This window comes from Protopterus annectens, chromosome 1.part2 (assembly GCF_019279795.1).
Source record: "Protopterus annectens isolate FY-2018-M chromosome 1.part2, PAN1.0, whole genome shotgun sequence".
Lineage (NCBI taxonomy): Eukaryota > Metazoa > Chordata > Ceratodontiformes > Protopteridae > Protopterus > Protopterus annectens.
Window position 1 is genome coordinate 1,056,704,514 of NC_056727.1, and position 16,869 is coordinate 1,056,721,382.

Below are 16,869 nucleotides of genomic sequence, written 5' to 3' on the forward strand. Positions count from 1 at the left end.
ACTCTTCCCTCATTAGGCCAATCATCGAGTACAATGCTCCATTTGGCATGTACCTCATAGACACCTGCAACAACTAGAGAGGCCACAAAATTACCTCACAAAGAGGATCCTAGGCCTTAAGCACTTGTACTATATGGACAGACTCAAAAAACTCCAACTATTCTCTGTCTCATATCACCTACTTAGGGGTGATCTCTGCTTGACTTACAAAGCCATGTCTGACCCAGCTCTGTTAGAAATGCTACATCTAAAGAAATCCCAGTCCCTGCACACCACACGCTCCAGAGACCTTAACCTCATTACCACAATCAAGAGAATGTACTGAAGGGGCAGGTTCATAACCCAGAGACTGCCCATGATATGGAATAGACTTCCCATACATGTCAAACAGAGCACCTCACTGGCCCTCTTCAAGAGAAATCTTGGTAAGTGGATAAGAAGTAGAAAATTCACCTTGGGGATCACTCCAGTGTCTCTACTTGACTGAGGCACTGAGAACTAAGGTTGGGTGACATGATGCCAGCATAATCCTATGCGCTAGGCTTGTAAAGGCTCCAGGGCCATTATCCTAGTACACACTTATGAACCTATGAACCTATTTCTATTGGTTTGCCTTCCTTTGTGCAAACACGTTAAGATGCAAAGTGTGGGCATCAGCACTTTGGACAGTACTAAGTGTAAAAAAGTACAGTTGCTGCCTAGCTTTCCTTGTGATAGCAGGTGTAAGAGCAGTGAGTACATGTTCAGAGCACACATGATACATGATTTGAATCCAGCTCATCTAACTCTTTTACAAATGGTGTCAGGATGGTATTATATAAGTAAATGTGATAATTCATGCACACGTGAAAAGCAATGACTACAGTGAAGTACTCCATAAAAATGAACATCAGCCAAGTGATTTATGTCAACACTGCTCATATGGATTTGTGTTTTTATACATTCAACAGTCCAAATAACTGTTTTTTTTTCAAAATACTGCCCTTTCTCTGACGTAACTCTGTGTTCTTTTAAGCACCATCGCACGGAGTTAACTGGACTAGTGCTTCGTATGGCAACAATCCAAGAGCCATTCACTGTCACTTTGCACTGGTGTGAGATGCCAAACTTCAAGGTAATGCAGAGGACTAAATGTGAAGGGCTTTATTAGGGGGGCATTTCTGCCATGTATGTCTGGTGTGTGATTCTATTGTTTGACTTGATTAAAGGTAAGAAAACGGGGTAGATATGAATGTGGTTAATTGAGGGGCAAGCAGGGGAAAGAACAAAGGGGAAGCAATATAAGAATTTGTAGGAGGGAATTAGGAAATAACCATAGCTATCCACTTCGTCAACAGTATAATATGAACATGTATATAAAATTTAATGAATCTGGACTGTTGCCACAGCACAAATGGGTGACAACAACATAACCATGTTGTATAGCCAAATTTGATAAATCAAGTGTGTCAAGAAGACACTTGTGCAAAATGGACAGCTATGTATGGGATATTTATTTATTTATTTATTTATTTTGTGGAACATGTGCCCATTTTTTTTGGTTTTATTGCAAGAAAAGTGGAATGTTGGGGAAGGGAGATGTGTCAGAGTCAGGTAACTAAGGTAGGTGAGGAAGCCGATGCAGACAAACAGGACATACAAGACAGACACAGGGATGATGAGCAACACAAAAGGTTGGGGGACGCCATGATTGGGTTAGGGAGGGGACATTGGAGGCACATACTTGTCAACCATGGGGACAGTGAGAGTGTAGCCCTCACCCTTAGAATTGCCGTCACTCTCCCCTTACTCAGCTATCTGTTGGATTGCATGATGTTTGTTTTTTTTTCCTGCATTCCCACAAGCAACTTCTCTAGAGAGCTGAGGCATGCACCAGTGCTAGTGTCTAAGACCTCATGCACTATGCATGGAAGCTCCTGGTGGGTGACGTAATCCACACTTCCACAAATACTCCCTGGGGCAATCCTACCTGATGTTGAGGGCCCGAGTAGTGCAGGACCTGCAGAGGCAGTACTGCCAGACTGTATCTCAGATGTGCTGGATGCTGGTACAGCAGTCATTGAAGAGGTGGCAGGCTGAGCCACAGTGGCTGGCCTACCTCCTTGTGCTGGAAATCCTTTTATTTGTTGTCAGAAAATTATGACATCAGAATGATATGATCACATATATAAAAATAACAGAGAGATAAGGAGTGGGTTATGAGAAAAAAAATAGAAAAAGATCATTAGAACCATTTTATGTCTCATATAATACTTTAGTACAATAAAAACATATATTTTACTTTTATATTAGCTATACTTTTTAAAAATTCAAAATAGGAATGAGAATTGTTCCAAATAATCCTTGCAATATGCATATATTGCATATATGCTTTTAAAGATAATACAGACTACTAACAACATGACACTTATGCCAGTTTTGTTGAAATTAATATTAAAAAATGTTATTAGCATTTAGTTGTTAATTGTGGGATTTGAACCCACTACATCTGATTACATTATTACACTTACCTCTGACCTTGAGCAACAGAATAAAGCATGCATGCTTGCTTTTACAGTTAAAATATGCATGCTTAATTTGCTAGTAATATCTGGAAGAACAATAATTTTAATATTGCCTGGTGTCAGTCAAAGGGGATCCACTATCTGTTGGCCTGGGACGACAAGATCGACAGACCACGATGCTTTGCCAGAGATGGTCTGCACCTGTCACCCCTGGGATTCAGGTTACTGGCTAAGGATCTTGCCACCCCTATAGTGCCTTTTTTAGGCAATGTTCAAAGGACAAAATCACCACCGTAACAGGTACAAGCATGCAAAATGTGAAGGTAATGCTACTCAATGCTAGACGTCTAAACCTCAAAATGCACACTCTCGAGGCACTCCTAAAAATGGAGAATTTCGATATCTGTGCAGTAACTGAGACCTGGTTCAAGGCACCAGAGAGCACCCCTGCAATACCAGGCTACAACTCTTACCACACTTTTCGGCCACCAAATCAGGATCAAAACACTAAAGGTGGAGGAGTGTCCATATTCACCAAGGATATTCACACCACCAGGCTAGTTGCCCAACACAATGCGTCTGAAATTCTCCTGGTGCAACTAACACTAGGTAAGACTGCAATCCAAATTGTAACTTGCTACAGATCCCTCACCATTCCCCAAGATTTTCACTACACCTTTCTAAACATACTGGAAAATATTAAGACACAGCCAAACACCCTAATAATGGGTGATTTCAACTACCCTGCCATTAGCTGGAAAAACTACTTGTGTACCGACACCTTTGCCCAGCGGTTCTTGGAATTCATAAATTCCATTGCCCTGGATCAACTAATCCATAGTCCCACCAGGGGCTCCAATATCCTAGACCTGGTAATTACCAACATGGGAAATAGATGCTCCTCACCTATGGTCACACCATTGTTAGTCAGGTCAGACCATAAACTAATCACCCTTAACATCCACATCCCACCCCCACTCCCCAATAAGGAAACCTCCATAAAACACTTCTCCAAAGCCAACTTCATGCTACTCAAGTCAGAAGTGACAAATTTCATGACACCCATGCAGACGGGAACTGAAAGTTTGACTGCTGAGTTCTACACTAAGGCACTGTACGAGCACATCCACTCATGCATGAATTGTGCCATCCCAAATAGAACCAAGATGCTCTCCTCTAAAAAAATGAAGCCAATCTGGTGGTCCCCTGCCATAAACAAACTTTATAACAAAAGGAAGAAACTCTTGCAGAAAAGAGGAAAATCCCACAATGAAAAAAATTCCCTTACCAGCCTCAGTAAGAAGCTGAGATCCCTTGTAAAATCCTCCAAAGCTAGTTACGAAAATAAAATTGCCAAAGATTCCAAAGACAACCACAAGGCATTCTATAACTATGTCAAGAATCTAAATGGCAATACTCAGATCTGCTCTGAGCTACAACAAAATGGCATTAAATGTACTGATCCCAAGGATATTGCCAATATCCTGGCAGATCGAGTCAGTGCCAACTTCACCCCCTCTCACCCCCTAAATGGCCCATCTCAATACAGGAAGATTGCCCAATTCCGGTAATAACAGCCAAACAGGTAAAAAACACACTCCAAAGTTAAGAATACAGCATCCATGGGACCAGATGACATCCCGGGCTGTGTACTGCATGAACTACACTAACTACAAAATGAACTGGCACCTCACTTAAGTGTCTGTTTAATCATACCCTCACCTCAGGCTTCATTCCCACTGAGTGGTGCACAGCTACAGTTATCCCACTCCACAAGGGGGGAATCCACCTTGGATCCCAGGAACTACTGCCCCATCAGTCAGATGAGCCTGATCTGCAAGGCCGTGGAACATATTATCATGGAACTTATAAATAAAGATATTGGCAACCTTCAAACATTGGACCCCATCCAGTTTGAGTTTGTGAAGGGCCGAACTTGTCTCCTGAACCTGATTGACTTCTTCTAATCAGTCTCCAGAGCCGTGGATGAGGGTAAGGCAGTCCACACAGCCTATCTGGACCTCACCAAGGCTTTTGACACCACCCCCACTCTGGAATCATAGATAAACTTACTAAGCTGGGCATTAATCCCTATGTCACTCGATGGGTTGCCAACTGGCTTACTGACAGACCCCACACTGTAAAAGTAGATGACTCCAAATCCAGCTCCAGACAAGTGACAAGTGGAGTACCTCAGGGTTTAGTTCTGGGTCCGCTCTTGTTTGGCATCTACTTCTCTGAAGTACAGGCCAACACTAAGGGACTCTGGCTAACAAAGTTCTCAGATGACTGCAAACTGGGAGCCATTATTGAATCCCCAAATGATATGGATACTCTACAAATGGGCCTTAGAGAAACAGATGCTTGGTGCCAGAGCCATGGGCTCAAACTCAATGCCAAGAAATGTATAGTTATCCCCTTTGGGAAAAAGCATGTACCCGTGAATTACCACATAGGTGGCAGTACACTAAACACTGAAAGTGTGATAAGAGAATTAGTGACACAGGTGGACAGTGGTCTCACTTTCAATAACCACATTGCCACAACAGTCAGGAAATCCTTCTATGTGGCACACCTCATCACTAAGGGCATTTCATCCAGAAAAAAGGAGGTCATTGTCCCACTATACTCATTCATCATTAGACCCATTATAGAATACAATGCCCCATTTTGTATGTACCTCTCAAGACATCTGCAACAACTGGAAAGGCTGCAGAAATACCTCACTAAAAGAATCACAGGCCTAACACAGATGCCCTATGCTGACCACCTTAAAAAACTCCAGCTATACTCTGTCGCATATCGTCTACTCAGAGGCAATCTCTGCTTGACATACAAGGCCATGTCAAACCCAGAGCTGTTGGACATGCTACACTTGAAGAAATTCCCATCCCTCAGAGCCACATGCTCCAGGGATCTAAACCTTGTCATTACAATAAACAAAACATGCTGGAGGGATAGGTTCCTGACCCAGAGACTCCCCAGACTCTGGAATAGACTGCCCATACATGTCAAGCAGACCGCCTCTTTGGCCCTCTTCAAAAGGAACCTTGACTATTGGATGGGAGAAAGGAAATTCACCCCAGCAAGCACGTCAGTCGCCCTGCTAGACAGGGGTCCAGGGAAGTAAACAGTGTGGGAAGAAATATCCAGGGAATTTGTATGGCTAGGCTTGTAAAGGCCCTAGGGCCGATAGCCTAGTACCAACCTTTGAACCTATCATTTGTGCTGCATACATGCCCCTTGCTTCTCCATGTCTTTCTAAGCATTCAGAATGGGCCTCCCTGTTTGCTGAAATCTCATGAGCAGTGAAAAATAAAGAATGAGAAAAAAAGACAAATGAAAGCATTATACATACCAGTCTTGGCTATCTACAGCTTTCTACATCTGTTAATGTTGCTTTATCGGTATACTTGCACAAATGTGGGATGCCAGCAGTCCTAAACTCATCTAGCCACTGGTTGAGTTGTGCCTGCTTGCACCATTTCAGGTCATTGTAATTGTTCCCCAGTGAGTGGAATGCCAGTCACAATGGAGACAGCCTTGGGTAGACTATTCCAAGCCTCCAATTTATATTGAGACCCAATATAGTCCCCCTGCAGCAGTCTACTGTTATAGTACTTTATGAGCAGTGTAATGAATATTCTTGACTCCCCTACACATCATCTTTGAGCCCTAAATTGGGCTCCATCCTTACTAGCTCCTGCATGTCTGCACAAGTCATCCAACAACAGTTAAAGTGTTTTCCCTTCACTTTGTGATATAAAATATTATGGCCAGCATGCAAAAATACACAGGCGTACCAACCACATTTGTGTGATGGTCCATGCAGAGCAGCTTTCCTAAACAGAAAGAAAGAGGAAGAGTAATGTGACAGTTGGCATTGATTTATGGCTTGTCTGCTGCTATACATGTTAAATGACTTGACTTTTAAGACATGAATTAGGGGTATAAATTTTATGATGACAGATATTTTGTGGAGCCTTACACACTGATAAAAGTACTTTCTATATTGTGGGATTCAAACCTATGTTCATAGGACGCTACTAGGCTGATTGTCCTAGGGCCTTTACAAGCCTAACCATGTTATACCTGTGTTCACCAATTGACCTTGCTTAGAGGGTTATTATTCGCAGAGTGAGTCTATGATCAGTGCCAAATGCCCTTGTAAAATAGAGAACACATATTCTTCCACATAGTTGTTTTTTCCTCATTGACACAGAAGAAATGCTTGTCAAACATGATCTTTAATTATATAGACACTATAAAAGTGAGTGGTGCTACACTTCAGTTAACCATGTGTGTGTGTGTGTGTGTGTGTGTGTGTGTGTGTGTGTGTGTGTGTGTGTGTGTGTGTGTGTGTGTGTGCGCGACCTGACAAGGTCCTGATTTATGCATTTTCCTGCGTGAACCTGGAGTAACGTGTAACAATATACTGGAAATCCATATACTTGTATTAGTTTCAGGTTATTTTTCTGAGTTCTGGGTCAGACCACACAATATATTCTGTTTTACAGCTATGCTTATGTTATGTGAGTTGTGTCTATGACTATCAGTAAAGTATGAAGTCCATCCCAGGGCAGAAAAAAAATTAATTACAGAAACATAATTGTCACGAGTGCCAGTTGCACATATAATCCATATGATACCAACTGCTATACATAGTTGTTATGTATAATTATCTTAAAATGATTATTTTTGATATAAATTACAGTGGAACAGCATTAATAAAAATCAGTGTTTAGTGGATTAGAATCCTGGCTTACTTGTGTTGTGGCCATAAACTTAAACCTGATACCACAGAGAAAGTTAGGCAGCAGGTTTATTTGTTCACACTCAGTACTGTCCTGAGTGCTGACCGCTGTACAACATTGCTTCTCGTGGTTGCACGCAACAATGCAAAACAAGTAATCTTTCATTTTAACAAGTTACAACTTTTTTTTTTTTGGCATGTTTTGTGTAGGAATGCTGACTGTCGCACAACGCCACTTACCATGTTTGCACAAAGGAACACAAAACAAGTAACAATGTACCTTTTTTGACTGCCTCATTTAGCCATGCTTGTGCACAGGTGAGCAACATGCAAATGAGAGAGGCAAAGACACAAATACTTTTTCTGTGTAAAAAATGTTTAATATTATTTATGCTTAAAAAATAATGTGGGACTTGAACAGTGGTCTAAGTAGCTTATGTTCTGTGTGCCTCAGTGTCTTTACAAGGCATGCTGCAGTTGATTCACAGGTGTGAGTTTTACTTTCTATATCATTTAAGCTGTTGACCACTATGCAATGGCATTAAGCAGGAGTGTGCATTTTAAGGCAACTGATATTACATTTTAATTGCTTACATATTTCAATGTGTGTACACTGAGCCACGTGCTGCACAAATATTAATATTAAAAAAAAATTAACATATTAAAGAATTTCACACAGCTCTGGATTTGAAATGTCATATTAATGAACTACAAATCACAGTGGGAGTGTTATCTCTCCTTGCCACAGACCCAGCTTTGTAACAGGAAAGCAAATCATGTGTATACAAGCAATTCCCATTTCTTCTGCAATATCAGCAGGACATACACTTGTACATTCTCAGTTGGTTATGTGACTTACTTATTTAGGGCAATGAATAGTCACACAACAATTTACGAATATCTTTGCACAAATGCAGCTCTGTCTTCTCTTTGTATTGTGTTCATTCTTCCCTTATCATTGCTGTAATCTCAGGTATCCACTCTATAGTGCATTTTGTATCGTTCACCTTTAACTGTATGATAAAAAGTACATGACAGTGAAAAACGCATCAGCTCATGCAGCAGAGTTTGTCTACTATTGAACAAAAATGACAAATGTGTGCTTTTTACTTCCATTTAAAAGCTTGCTAAATTTACTTCTATACTTTGTAAATGTATCCTGAGTGATACATCCACTGCAGGGAAGGTAGTCTGAATTGCTGCTGTGTCTTCCTTCTGTCTCACACGAATCATTCACAGTTGCAAGCCATTAACAATTAACAGTGTTGTAGAGCCTACACTATGTTAGCATATGCCACACAAAGTCAAAAGTTGGGTATTCAGCAATTTTGAGTTCACACCTCATTTGCATCTTCACCAAGCACAGAGGCCTGGATCTACACTATACAAAGGTAACCATGTAGCTATGGAACTTGTAGGTGAGGACACTTGTGTATTTGGACAAAACAGAAGATTGATATTCCTTTGTAGATGATTATCCGTAGAGAAGGCTTCTAATTTTGCTAAGGTATGATTGTATTATTCAAATACATTCAAGATATTGTAAAGTATTACAAAGCAATTTATATATCCAGGAGAAAATGGAACTTTTATCTCTATCCACTTCTTATAGCTCACTGTTGGCATAGGCATTTTTGGCAGACGTTTACATTTGTCATATAGACAAGTTATTAACTTTCCTCACAAGTATTATCGTTAAAATTGTATTTTAAAATCCTCTATGTTATGGCAAAGAAATGGTAATGTATGTGTCACTGACACAGGTGATATACTTCTGAGATGGCCCAGGGTCACATTCAGGGGAGTGGAGGGCATAGTGGCAGGTGACTGTCATTCATAAATTGAGTTTTCTGTTGTAAATGTGTACACATTCTGATAATTGTGTGGGAAGCGGATATACCAATTTAATTCAATGGTATTTATTGTTTGTATAAACCTTCATTTGTTGTTTTGGGGGTGGAGGAGCCACCTAACATTTGTGTGTTTCCAGAACAAATGTGTGTGTATTTCAAGGGCTTTTCTCTTGAAAATATGTAGGCATTCTTACTAAAGCAGTATCCCTTGGTTTGGACAAACCTTGGTTTGTGTGTGAGGGTGAGGTGGGACAACCACATAACATTCAGTTACCATCAGTTTTAATAACTAAAAGTGTTTTTCCAGTGCATAATGTTGACAAATGTGTACATAACAAAGACTTAAGTTAGGTGATATTTATGTGCTGTATCCTTCTCTGTTTTATGTCATATAGTATCATGGCACCCAAGCTTACAAATCTATGTAAACCCCTTTCACACACACTCACTAGCTTTTGTGTCAGCCTGTACAAGTAATGATAACTGTGCCATATCCTTGATTTTCTATCTTTTGGATTCAAGGAAACAAAAGTCTTTTTTTTCTGATGCACAGGGTGCATTGTTGACTGAGTGCTTAGTATGTATGTATATATATATATATATATATATATATATATATATATATATATATATATTTGTGTGTGTGTGTGTGATGCTATTTTGAAAACTGTACTGCTTTTTTACAGTTTTTTGTATTGTGTGTATCTTTGGTGCTTGAGGCCTATATGTTGACAAAGAGTTGATATCCTCTGACATAAGTCAGTCCTGTCACATACTGAAGTCATTGCTTTAAAACTCACACACCATCTACTTAGGTATAGTAGCAAGTAACTGTATGCAATGATCTGCCATTGGTTTGTGTTCTTAGCCATTTATTTTCCTATTTCAGGTTTAACACTTACCTCAATTTTCCTGCAACTGTCTTAATTTGGGGCTGACTCCATTTGATGCTAGCAGTACACAATCATTATATGGGTAAGTAAAGGCTGTAAGAATTGCCTGGCAACAATTTTACTGTACGTATGGGCATAGGATGAAAGTTGTACCCTTTAGGTAGTTAGCGTGTGTGCTATCCAGTGCATCTTGGCCAGGGCAAATGCATTTTGTACACTTGTATGTCTACCTACACCTACAGTAATTGGTGGTTCCCCCTCTGAGTGCTCACCTGCATGTAGCATTGGCAGCCTTGCCAGTGGTGGTGGGATGTGTGCCCCTTCCCCTTGGTGTTTCTTTTGAAGCTGTTTTCTCAGGATGATATTGTGAAGGATTGCACAAATAGTGAAAATTTCAGCACAAGTACTGTGATCATAAAGCATGATCCCCTGATATATCTAGAAACCAGAACTGTGAATTCAACAGTTCAAACATACACTCTATGATATTTCTTGATTGAGTGAGTGCATTATTATAGCATTATTCGGTGGGTGTTTGTACATTTCTTATGGGTGTCATCAGCCATAGTTTGAGTGCTGGAAGAGGTGAGAGTTGTGGTAACTGATGGGGTTGGGAGCACATACAGGATGATTCTCTTACTGTTACACATGACCTGGCAGTTAATAGAGTTGAGCCCCTTTCTGTTTATGTAGATCCTTCCTTGTTCCCCAGGTGGTGCTTTGATCTCAATGAGTGTGCAACCTACGGCACCCAAGACTTCAGGGAAGTGTGGTACTGGGAAGAAGTCCTGCATAGTTGTAGCTCTGTCCTCAGGGGTACAGAGAAAATGCATGTAGTCACTGGCATTTTGTAACACAGCATTCAAGGAATTGATGTAGGATCCTGGATGCTGATGCCTGTGACATCTCCAACATATCCACAGGTATTGGTATTGGTTTCCCTCTGTTTGTCCCTGCTCTCAGTTGAGAACTACAGAGGTTGCGAGTTCCTATAGTATGTATCTATCCACCCTGCAGTGGTCTATTATTTCCATCTCATGCAGACCAGGAAAAGTTAAATCAGGTCTAAAACACCTTCGTTCTTCGTCTTGGCCAAGGTCTATTAGCAGCAGCACCAGCATAGACTTCAGCTGTTGCACATACACATGCAGAAGAGCAGCAGCAGCCCCTAACATTCCTTTCCTCCAGTGTAGTTTCCATGGCTGTATTCTAGTAGGTTTTGGAATTTGAGGCCAAAACCTACATTGAATGTACATTATTGCTTTATAGCTTCTTGAATAGCTCCTCCATCTTGGACTGGTTGATAAGCATACAGTTCAGATGCTTATACTGTAATTAGCATGCCATGTGGTGTTTGCATGGCTCTACATGCCATGTAGAGCCATTTACTTAATACAAATCAGCATGCTACCATGTGTACATCACTGCAAGATGCACACATGGTTTTAGTGAGCCATGTAGGGTTTATTGAATCTAACCCATTATGTTCCATTATGGGTCAGAGGAGGTAGTAGAGGAGAGGGGTGATAACTCCTCTTGGCCTTGAAGATATACCACTAGTAATCAATTTTGTTTAATAGAAAGATTTTGCAATGACAGTGGAGACATGGTGATCAAGCGATAGTTCATTTTACCAATGGACACAATATTACATTTCTTGGTATTTAAGTTAAGGCCATGTTCTGGTGATTACTTGCTTGTACATGTTCGGCACCCTTACAGATTCTGTAAGTCTGTGGAGAGTTAAAAAAGGTTCTGAGTCTGCAGTCATCCACAGACCTGTCCAGCCACATGCCTTTTACATAGACTTTGACATCAGAGAAGTAAATACAAAATAGAAGCAGCAGAAGGAATGATCCCTAAGGACACATTTACTAACAACTCATTTGATGAGACCGTGCCCATTTATTCTAACAAACTGAATTATGTCAGTAAGTCAGTTGGGTATAAAGCGGGTAACATCAGGGTTTACATTTAATTTGGCTATTAATTTCTTTTTATCAATTTATATAAAATGTGATAACCAGGGTAGAGAACTGATCACAAGTGACCAATTTCGGTCTCAACACAAAAATACAAACAAAAATCAGATTTACCTTTAATGAAAGACAGCGAGGGTGTAATAAAAATGTGCATCTGTAAAATACCTTTTTCAGCTAATAAAATTGCAAAGAGTAAGTACAATTGTAATAGACATTGTTTACCGATTCATTGTTTACCAATTTTTGTCAAATCTCATGTGGAAAGTGAAGTGTCTCTGTGGTAATTACAGCTGTGTGCTGCCAAAGTGGGAATGATATGAGAGTTGAGCAGAGTGAAGAATGTTAAACAGAGGTTGTGAGTAGTTTGAGGAGATATTGGGATGGATTCATTAACAGCTACATGATAGCATGCTATTTGGTGTTCATTAAGCATCTCAACATGACATGTAGAGCTACCAAACACAGATAAATGCAGAATATGATAACGACAGCATAAAGAGTCAAAATACAAGCTAACTCACCAATCCAATGTGGTGGAGCTATTCAGGAATCTATAAAGCAGTTATGTGCACTCAGTGTAGGTTTTTCCCATGTACACCATAATTCTGGAAAACAGGCACAATTACACTTACACACAAAATAAAACATGCTGGGGTGCTGCTGCCGTTATTATGCTGTATGTGCAGCAGGCTTGAAATCAGGGTGCTGCTGCTGCTGTTGCTGCCAGACCTCAAGCAAGAAGAAGGGTGTTTAGACCCTGTTTAACTTATCATGGACTGCATGACACAGAAATTGTTGAGATATACAGGGTGGACAGGGAAACACTGGAGGAAATATGCAGCCTCTTCCACCCCCGCCTCAGGCCTCAGGGGAAAATCTTGAAAAAACATCCCAGTCATAACAAAGGTATGTTTAGCATTATATATACTAGATACTGGTTCTTTCCAGAAATCCAGAGGAGACACATTAGGGCTGTCACAGGCATCAGCTTCTAGAATATTATATCACTTTTTAAATGCAATGCTACTTCATACAAAGGAGCATATCTGATTCCCATGAACCCCACAGGAAAGAGCAAGAACCATGCAGGAATTCAGTGCTGCAGCATACTTTCCTGAAGTGTTTAGAGCCATAGATTGGACACACATAGAAATAAAAGCCCCACCAAAGGAACAGAAAAGGAGATACATCAACATGAAAGGTTTCATTTCTATAAACTGTCATCTTGTCTGTAATGCCCAATGGATCATACACAATGCAAGTGCAGGTAACCCAGGCAATTTCCATGATTCACACATGTGGCACACTTGTCAACTGTACACCAGGTTCACTCGGAATGAAAATTTTCAAGGGCATCTAATGGGGGATGCAGGTTATGCACCAGAGCCCTGGCCCATGACACCCATGAGAAACCCACACAAAAAGGATACAATGAAGCCCATACTGACTGTGTCTGAAATATGGGCAGAGGATGAGGGAGCTGCCTCTTCGTCATCATCATCATCATCATCATCATCAGCTACCAATGTGTCAACACCAGATAATAGGAGGTCCACAGTGCCATTTTCAAGATCCCCTTTAACAACAATCAATAAGCACAACAAACCAAAAAAGAAAATAAAACTGATAACATGTATTCCTTATACAAAATGTATGTTCAGCTTTAACAGATGCTAAATCAGCACAAACTTTACTCTCATATAGACATGACTGTACCTTATATACAGTAGCAGCAATAACCAAATGTGTTCTTGCCATGTGCAGTTGGGCTGGCAGCCTGCAATCTAGAAGTGCCAATATGTGATGAATGGAAAGGAAAGAAGTCTGTTAAGTATCACAATGTAAACTAAACAAGAAAAAAGAGAAAAATGCCCCTCACATCTGCAAATTAAAATGTAGTGAACAGTTGGAACCCCTCATCCCCAAAATAACCTCCAGTATTTCTATAGGACTGTAGTCTGACTCACAGTTATCACTGTCTCTCTCTCTCTCTCTATATATATATATATATATATATATATATATATGTATATATATATATGAAAAACACCGCAGGTATATGCATATAAATATATAACAATGACATTTACATTTTACACACCTAAAAGATTTTCTTGTTACACTCTAGGTCTTCCATCCAAAACTGCAGCAACATCAAGGATTCTGTGGGAACCCTCTTCTGAGCTCTTTGAATCTCTGACAGTGGACAGTATCTCCTGTGTTTCATTTTGTGGTGGTTTGATATCAGGACCACCTCTTCCCTTATAGTCACTTGTTCCTGGACAATTGCAGTCATTCTACTGCAGGCCACTTACCCAGTCTCATATCTGAGAGTAGATTCTCCCATGCCCTCCAACAGCACTGATGTTCTCGACCACTTGCTGTCATATCCTGTCTCAGATCGGTCACCTCTACCTTTCCCTTACAGAAAAGAGCCATGGTAATGTAAAACCTGGATAATGGCCTCATTTTCTGCATAATTATATGGTGGCTTGCGGTGTACAGATTTTATCTTGGGTACCATATCCCTGTATGAGATGAACCAAAAACAGGCACACATAATTACATATATAATATACAGAAAAAATGGATGTGAAGTCAGTAATGTGTGACTGCATGCATCCAACATGCATACAAGCGACTTAAAAGTTAATTGCTCCCTATGACTATACACAATTTAAGACAACTGACACCCCCAAAAAATCGATATTTCAAAATCAGATATCAACACAGATCTATAATACTTCTGCAATGGAGGTAATACAGTTTTAATTGTGTAATAGTTTCCACCATTAACAGCAACAATTAAAAATGTAGCAGCAGAAATGTAAGACATAGCTGTTATAACACAAATCCACTGCTGTGGAGGTCAGTCAGGTAGAAATCCACAAACAGAACACATTTTTCTTTTTCTGCTAACACATGTAAAAATGTCAATGATTCCTGCAAAGTTGGAATATGCTCATCTGCAGTAATTATGCAAACATTAAAATAAATGTAAACTAAAAAATAGGCCATGCATCATAGCATTCTGTAGCACACTTTGTAATGTACACATAGCTACACCAAAAGAAAAGGATATGAGAAAAAACATCTAAGATAACAAGAATTGCTTTTCAGTAGTCAGTGCAATTCACCTTTTACTCTTAAGTTTTGAAAGTATTGAGGTATCTGGATCAAAACACTTTCCCCGGTATGATATAAGGGCATTAGCTAACAATTACTTTTAGATAGTGCAGAGTCAGCCCTATGAGCACAGTAAATATGCAAATGAGGTGTTAAATCATTAGCTTTCTTGCACACCACAATCTACACTAAGTGTACATAATGTAAACATGGTGTAAGGACCCTCATGGTTACATGCACATGTCCTTACAATGCAAGGATGAGCCTTGAGAGAAGTGTTCCCTGTTAATGGCTTGCAGGTATCTACAATTACTCTCACTGCAGGAGCAATCAGCTTTCACAGTCTTCCTTCTTTGATGTACACCTACTTAGGGTTTGTCAAGGAGAAGAGACTTACCAAGCAATCTAAATGTGTATTGAGTGATTTAGAAAAGTAACAGTTCTAGTATTCAAATTCTGGTTTTAATGACCACAGTTACTGACCCTTGGTAAGAGATGTTCATATGTGAGGGAGTGCTTGAAGCACTGGTAAAGATAACATGTGGCAATAAAACAAAGACAGACTTTCTATTAGAAAAGCATAGACAAGGGAATGGGGCGCCATACAGAAAGAACGGGATACACCTGCAGTGTTTGCAGATTTGTTTAATGTTGTATGAGAACATGGGTATCCTAACTATTCACAATATCAGAGTCATCCACACATTTACCATTGAATGAGAAAGAACAAGTTTCATAACTTGTTTCTATTGTACCTTCAATATGACTTGACACAGACTCACAGTATCATTACATTTAAACTCTTTTCTCATTGATAATATATGTCTTTGTCTGTGACAACTATATGAAATACTCATAATTGATTGTTTTCATTACCCTTGCTTGAGGATTCAAATCAATACAGATCCATGTTGCAAGATAACAAAGTTGCTCAGATATGTGAAATGTACATTTAATGTATTTGTTCTACCTTTTATTTAATTATTTATTTGTGTTTTTCCCTTGTGCTACATTGACTGGCAGTGGTTAATAGTACTGAACTGCATTTCACTGCCAAAGGTGAAAACTGACACATTTTATTTGGATTACCATCAATAGCGAAATGAAGACTGGGATTGTTGCTCTTTCCTCAGCAGTCTGAACAAGACTGAGTAAAGAAATTAAAGTTGTCACTCTCCTATCTCGGTGGCATAATTTGTAAAGGTGATGATCTCTGGGAAACACTACAGGAGATGCAGGTATCAAAACCTGTTCCCAAACCATTTACCTAAGGAAGATTATAATAAAATATTGACAGTCATTTTGTTGCATAATGTGCTGTTGTGGGAAACTCAAGTAAGGTCAGTATTGACTAAAACGGGCAGATAGATAAGTCATTTGAAATTATGTAAATATTAAATGTGTATGCTGTGTGAACAGTGACAGCATTTTGACTATTCCCTGTGCCCTTCTCCAACCCTGTGGCATTAGCTACATTCCTGGTACTGTAACACATACATGATAATACTGATGTGGCAATAAGATTTGAGATGGCTGAATCTCTCACTGTAATGCAGTAGTAGCTGGGCTCATTGTTAGGTATACAGTGTGATTCATTTCATGTGTCTAAGTTTTTATTACCTAAAAGCTGTTTGAATGCTTCTGATAAATATTGCCTTCTACATTTGCACACTGCTTCGCCACAAATTTAGTTTAATCTGCTTTATGTAGCACAAACCAGCCTGGCAGAATTGTGCGGTCACCTGCATTCTGGACAGT